Consider the following 6,000-nt stretch of genomic DNA (forward strand, 5'->3'; position numbering starts at 1 on the left):
TGTGTTCTGGAGTTCTGTTGTAGTCTGATAGGCTACTGTTGAATGTGTTCTGGAGTTCTGTTCTAGTCTGATAGGCTACTGTTGAATGTGTTCTGGAGTTCTGTTCTAGTCTGATAGGCTACTGTTGAATGTGTTCTGAGGTTCTGTTCTGGTCTGATTGGCTACTGTTGAATGTGTTCTGGAGTTCTGTTCTAGTCTGATAGGCTACTGCTGAATGTGTTCTGGAGTTCTGTTGTAGTCTGATAGGCTACTGTTGAATGTGTTCTGGAGTTCTGTTCTGGTCTGATAGGCTACTGTTGAATGTGTTCTGGAGTTCTGTTGTAGTCTGATAGGCTACTGCTGAATGTGTTCTGGAGTTCTGTTGTAGTCTGATAGGCTACTGTTGAATGTGTTCTGGAGTTCTGTTCTAGTCTGATAGGCTACTGTTGAATGTGTTCTGGAGTTCTGTTGTAGTCTGATAGGCTACTGCTGAATGTGTTCTGAGGTTCTGTTCTAGTCTGATAGGCTACTGCTGAATGTGTTCTGAGGTTCTGTTCTAGTCTGATAGGCTACTGTTGAATGTGTTCTGGAGTTCTGTTGTAGTCTGATAGGCTACTGTTGAATGTGTTCTGGAGTTCTGTTGTAGTCTGATTGGCTACTGCTGAATGTGTTCTGGAGTTCTGTTGTAGTCTGATAGGCTACTGTTGAATGTGTTCTGGAGTTCTGTTCTGGTCTGATTGGCTACTGTTGAATGTGTTCTGGAGTTCTGTTGTAGTCTGATAGGCTACTTTGAATGTGTTCTGGAGTTCTGTTGTAGTCTGATAGGCTACTTTGAATGTGTTCTGGAGTTCTGTTGTAGTCTGATAGGCTACTGCTGAATGTGTTCTGGAGTTCTGTTCTAGTCTGATAGGCTACTGTTGAATGTGTTCTGGAGGTTCTGTTGTAGTCTGATAGGCTACTGTTGAATGTGTTCTGGAGTTCTGTTGTAGTCTGATAGGCTACTGTTGAATGTGTTCTGGAGTTCTGTTGTAGTCTGATAGGCTACTGTTGAATGTGTTCTGGAGTTCTGTTGTAGTCTGATAGGCTACTGTTGAATGTGTTCTGAGGTTCTGTTCTAGTCTGATAGGCTACTGTTGAATTTGTTCTGAGGTTCTGTTGTAGTCTGATAGGCTACTGCTGAATGTGTTCTGGAGTTCTGTTGTAGTCTGATAGGCTACTGTTGAATGTGTTCTGGAGTTCTGTTGTAGTCTGATAGGCTACTGCTGAATGTGTTCTGGAGTTCTGTTCTAGTCTGATAGGCTACTGTTGAATGTGTTCTGGAGTTCTGTTGTAGTCTGATAGGCTACTGTTGAATGTGTTCTGGAGTTCTGTTCTGGTCTGATTGGCTACTGTTGAATGTGTTCTGGAGTTCTGTTGTAGTCTGATAGGCTACTGTTGAATGTGTTCTGGAGTTCTGTTGTAGTCTGATAGGCTACTGTTGAATGTGTTCTGGAGTTCTGTTGTAGTCTGATAGGCTACTGCTGAATGTGTTCTGGAGTTCTGTTGTAGTCTGATAGGCTACTTTGAATGTGTTCTGGAGTTCTGTTGTAGTCTGATAGGCTACTTTGAATGTGTTCTGGAGTTCTGTTGTAGTCTGATAGGCTACTGCTGAATGTGTTCTGGAGTTCTGTTCTAGTCTGATAGGCTACTGTTGAATGTGTTCTGAGGTTCTGTTGTAGTCTGATAGGCTACTGTTGAATGTGTTCTGGAGTTCTGTTGTAGTCTGATAGGCTACTGTTGAATGTGTTCTGGAGTTCTGTTGTAGTCTGATAGGCTACTGTTGAATGTGTTCTGGAGTTCTGTTGTAGTCTGATAGGCTACTGTTGAATGTGTTCTGGAGTTCTGTTGTAGTCTGATAGGCTACTGTTGAATGTGTTCTGGAGTTCTGTTGTAGTCTGATAGGCTACTGTTGAATGTGTTCTGGAGTTCTGTTGTAGTCTGATAGGCTACTGCTGAATGTGTTCTGGAGTTCTGTTCTAGTCTGATAGGCTACTGTTGAATGTGTTCTGAGGTTCTGTTGTAGTCTGATAGGCTACTGTTGAATGTGTTCTGGAGTTCTGTTGTAGTCTGATAGGCTACTGTTGAATGTGTTCTGGAGTTCTGTTGTAGTCTGATAGGCTACTGTTGAATGTGTTCTGGAGTTCTGTTGTAGTCTGATAGGCTACTGTTGAATGTGTTCTGAGGTTCTGTTCTAGTCTGATAGGCTACTGTTGAATTTGTTCTGAGGTTCTGTTGTAGTCTGATAGGCTACTGCTGAATGTGTTCTGGAGTTCTGTTGTAGTCTGATAGGCTACTGTTGAATGTGTTCTGGAGTTCTGTTGTAGTCTGATAGGCTACTGCTGAATGTGTTCTGGAGTTCTGTTCTAGTCTGATAGGCTACTGTTGAATGTGTTCTGGAGTTCTGTTGTAGTCTGATAGGCTACTGTTGAATGTGTTCTGGAGTTCTGTTCTGGTCTGATTGGCTACTGTTGAATGTGTTCTGGAGTTCTGTTGTAGTCTGATAGGCTACTGTTGAATGTGTTCTGGAGTTCTGTTCTAGTCTGATAGGCTACTGTTGAATGTGTTCTGGAGTTCTGTTCTAGTCTGATAGGCTACTGTTGAATGTGTTCTGAGGTTCTGTTCTGGTCTGATTGGCTACTGTTGAATGTGTTCTGGAGTTCTGTTCTAGTCTGATAGGCTACTGCTGAATGTGTTCTGGAGTTCTGTTGTAGTCTGATAGGCTACTGTTGAATGTGTTCTGGAGTTCTGTTCTGGTCTGATAGGCTACTGTTGAATGTGTTCTGGAGTTCTGTTGTAGTCTGATAGGCTACTGCTGAATGTGTTCTGGAGTTCTGTTGTAGTCTGATAGGCTACTGTTGAATGTGTTCTGGAGTTCTGTTCTAGTCTGATAGGCTACTGTTGAATGTGTTCTGGAGTTCTGTTGTAGTCTGATAGGCTACTGTTGAATGTGTTCTGAGGTTCTGTTCTAGTCTGATAGGCTACTGTTGAATGTGTTCTGGAGTTCTGTTGTAGTCTGATAGGCTACTGCTGAATGTGTTCTGAGGTTCTGTTGTAGTCTGATAGGCTACTGTTGAATGTGTTCTGGAGTTCTGTTCTAGTCTCATAGGCTACTGCTGAATGTGTTCTGGAGTTCTGTTCTGGTCTGATTGGCTACTGTTGAATGTGTTCTGGAGTTCTGTTGTAGTCTGATAGGCTACTTTGAATGTGTTCTGGAGTTCTGTTGTAGTCTGATAGGCTACTGTTGAATGTGTTCTGGAGTTCTGTTCTAGTCTGATAGGCTACTGTTGAATGTGTTCTGGAGTTCTGTTGTAGTCTGATAGGCTACTTTGAATGTGTTCTGGAGTTCTGTTGTAGTCTGATAGGCTACTGCTGAATGTGTTCTGGAGTTCTGTTCTAGTCTGATAGGCTACTGTTGAATGTGTTCTGAGGTTCTGTTGTAGTCTGATAGGCTACTGTTGAATGTGTTCTGGAGTTCTGTTGTAGTCTGATAGGCTACTGTTGAATGTGTTCTGGAGTTCTGTTGTAGTCTGATAGGCTACTGTTGAATGTGTTCTGGAGTTCTGTTGTAGTCTGATAGGCTACTGTTGAATGTGTTCTGAGGTTCTGTTCTAGTCTGATAGGCTACTGTTGAATTTGTTCTGAGGTTCTGTTGTAGTCTGATAGGCTACTGCTGAATGTGTTCTGGAGTTCTGTTCTAGTCTGATAGGCTACTGTTGAATGTGTTCTGGAGTTCTGTTGTAGTCTGATAGGCTACTGTTGAATGTGTTCTGGAGTTCTGTTCTGGTCTGATTGGCTACTGTTGAATGTGTTCTGGAGTTCTGTTGTAGTCTGATAGGCTACTGTTGAATGTGTTCTGGAGTTCTGTTCTAGTCTGATAGGCTACTGTTGAATGTGTTCAGGAGTTCTGTTGTAGTCTGATAGGCTACTGTTGAATGTGTTCTGGAGTTCTGTTGTAGTCTGATAGGCTACTGTTGAATGTGTTCTGGAGTTCTGTTCTAGTCTGATAGGCTACTGTTGAATGTGTTCTGGAGTTCTGTTCTAGTCTGATAGGCTACTGTTGAATGAGTTCTGAGGTTCTGTTCTAGTCTGATTGGCTACTGCTGAATGTGTTCTGGAGTTCTGTTGTAGTCTGATAGGCTACTGTTGAATGTGTTCTGGAGTTCTGTTCTGGTCTGATAGGCTACTGTTGAATGTGTTCTGGAGTTCTGTTGTAGTCTGATAGGCTACTGTTGAATGTGTTCTGGAGTTCTGTTCTGGTCTGATAGGCTACTGTTGAATGTGTTCTGAGGTTCTGTTCTGGTCTGATTGGCTACTGTTGAATGTGTTCTGGAGTTCTGTTGTAGTCTGATAGGCTACTGTTGAATGTGTTCTGGAGTTCTGTTCTAGTCTGATAGGCTACTGCTGAATGTGTTCTGGAGTTCTGTTGTAGTCTGATAGGCTACTGTTGAATGTGTTCTGGAGTTCTGTTCTGGTCTGATAGGCTACTGTTGAATGTGTTCTGGAGTTCTGTTGTAGTCTGATAGGCTACTGCTGAATGTGTTCTGGAGTTCTGTTGTAGTCTGATAGGCTACTGTTGAATGTATTCTGGAGTTCTGTTCTAGTCTGATAGGCTACTGTTGAATGTGTTCTGGAGTTCTGTTGTAGTCTGATAGGCTACTGTTGAATGTGTTCTGAGGTTCTGTTCTAGTCTGATAGGCTACTGTTGAATGTGTTCTGGAGTTCTGTTGTAGTCTGATAGGCTACTGCTGAATGTGTTCTGAGGTTCTGTTGTAGTCCGATAGGCTACTGTTGAATGTGTTCTGGAGTTCTGTTCTAGTCTCATAGGCTACTGCTGAATGTGTTCTGGAGTTCTGTTGTAGTCTGATAGGCTACTGTGGAATGTGTTCTGGAGTTCTGTTGTAGTCTGATAGGCTACTGTTGAATGTGTTCTGGAGTTCTGTTGTAGTCTGATAGGCTACTGCTGAATGTGTTCTGAGGTTCTGTTCTAGTCTGATAGGCTACTGCTGAATGTGTTCTGAGGTTCTGTTCTAGTCTGATAGGCTACTGTTGAATGTGTTCTGAGGTTCTGTTGTAGTCTGATAGGCTACTGCTGAATGTGTTCTGGAGTTCTGTTGTAGTCTGATAGGCTACTGTTGAATGTGTTCTGGAGTTCTGTTGTAGTCTGATAGGCTACTGCTGAATGTGTTCTGGAGTTCTGTTGTAGTCTGATAGGCTACTGTTGAATGTGTTCTGAGGTTCTGTTGTAGTCTGATAGGCTACTGTTGAATGTGTTCTGGAGTTCTGTTGTAGTCTGATAGGCTACTGTTGAATGTGTTCTGGAGTTCTGTTGTAGTCTGATTGGCTACTGCTGAATGTGTTCTGGAGTTCTGTTGTAGTCTGATAGGCTACTGTTGAATGTGTTCTGGAGTTCTGTTCTGGTCTGATTGGCTACTGTTGAATGTGTTCTGGAGTTCTGTTGTAGTCTGATAGGCTACTTTGAATGTGTTCTGGAGTTCTGTTGTAGTCTGATAGGCTACTGTTGAATGTGTTCTGGAGTTCTGTTCTAGTCTGATAGGCTACTGTTGAATGTGTTCTGGAGTTCTGTTGTAGTCTGATAGGCTACTTTGAATGTGTTCTGGAGTTCTGTTGTAGTCTGATAGGCTACTGCTGAATGTGTTCTGGAGTTCTGTTCTAGTCTGATAGGCTACTGTTGAATGTGTTCTGAGGTTCTGTTGTAGTCTGATAGGCTACTGTTGAATGTGTTCTGGAGTTCTGTTGTAGTCTGATAGGCTACTGTTGAATGTGTTCTGGAGTTCTGTTGTAGTCTGATAGGCTACTGTTGAATGTGTTCTGGAGTTCTGTTGTAGTCTGATAGGCTACTGTTGAATGTGTTCTGAGGTTCTGTTCTAGTCTGATAGGCTACTGTTGAATTTGTTCTGAGGTTCTGTTGTAGTCTGATAGGCTACTGCTGAATGTGTTCTGGAGTTCTGTTGTAGTCTGATA

Source organism: Salmo salar, chromosome 07 (genome assembly GCF_965601325.2).
Source record: "Salmo salar chromosome 07, fSalSal1, whole genome shotgun sequence".
NCBI classification, from domain to species: domain Eukaryota; kingdom Metazoa; phylum Chordata; class Actinopteri; order Salmoniformes; family Salmonidae; genus Salmo; species Salmo salar.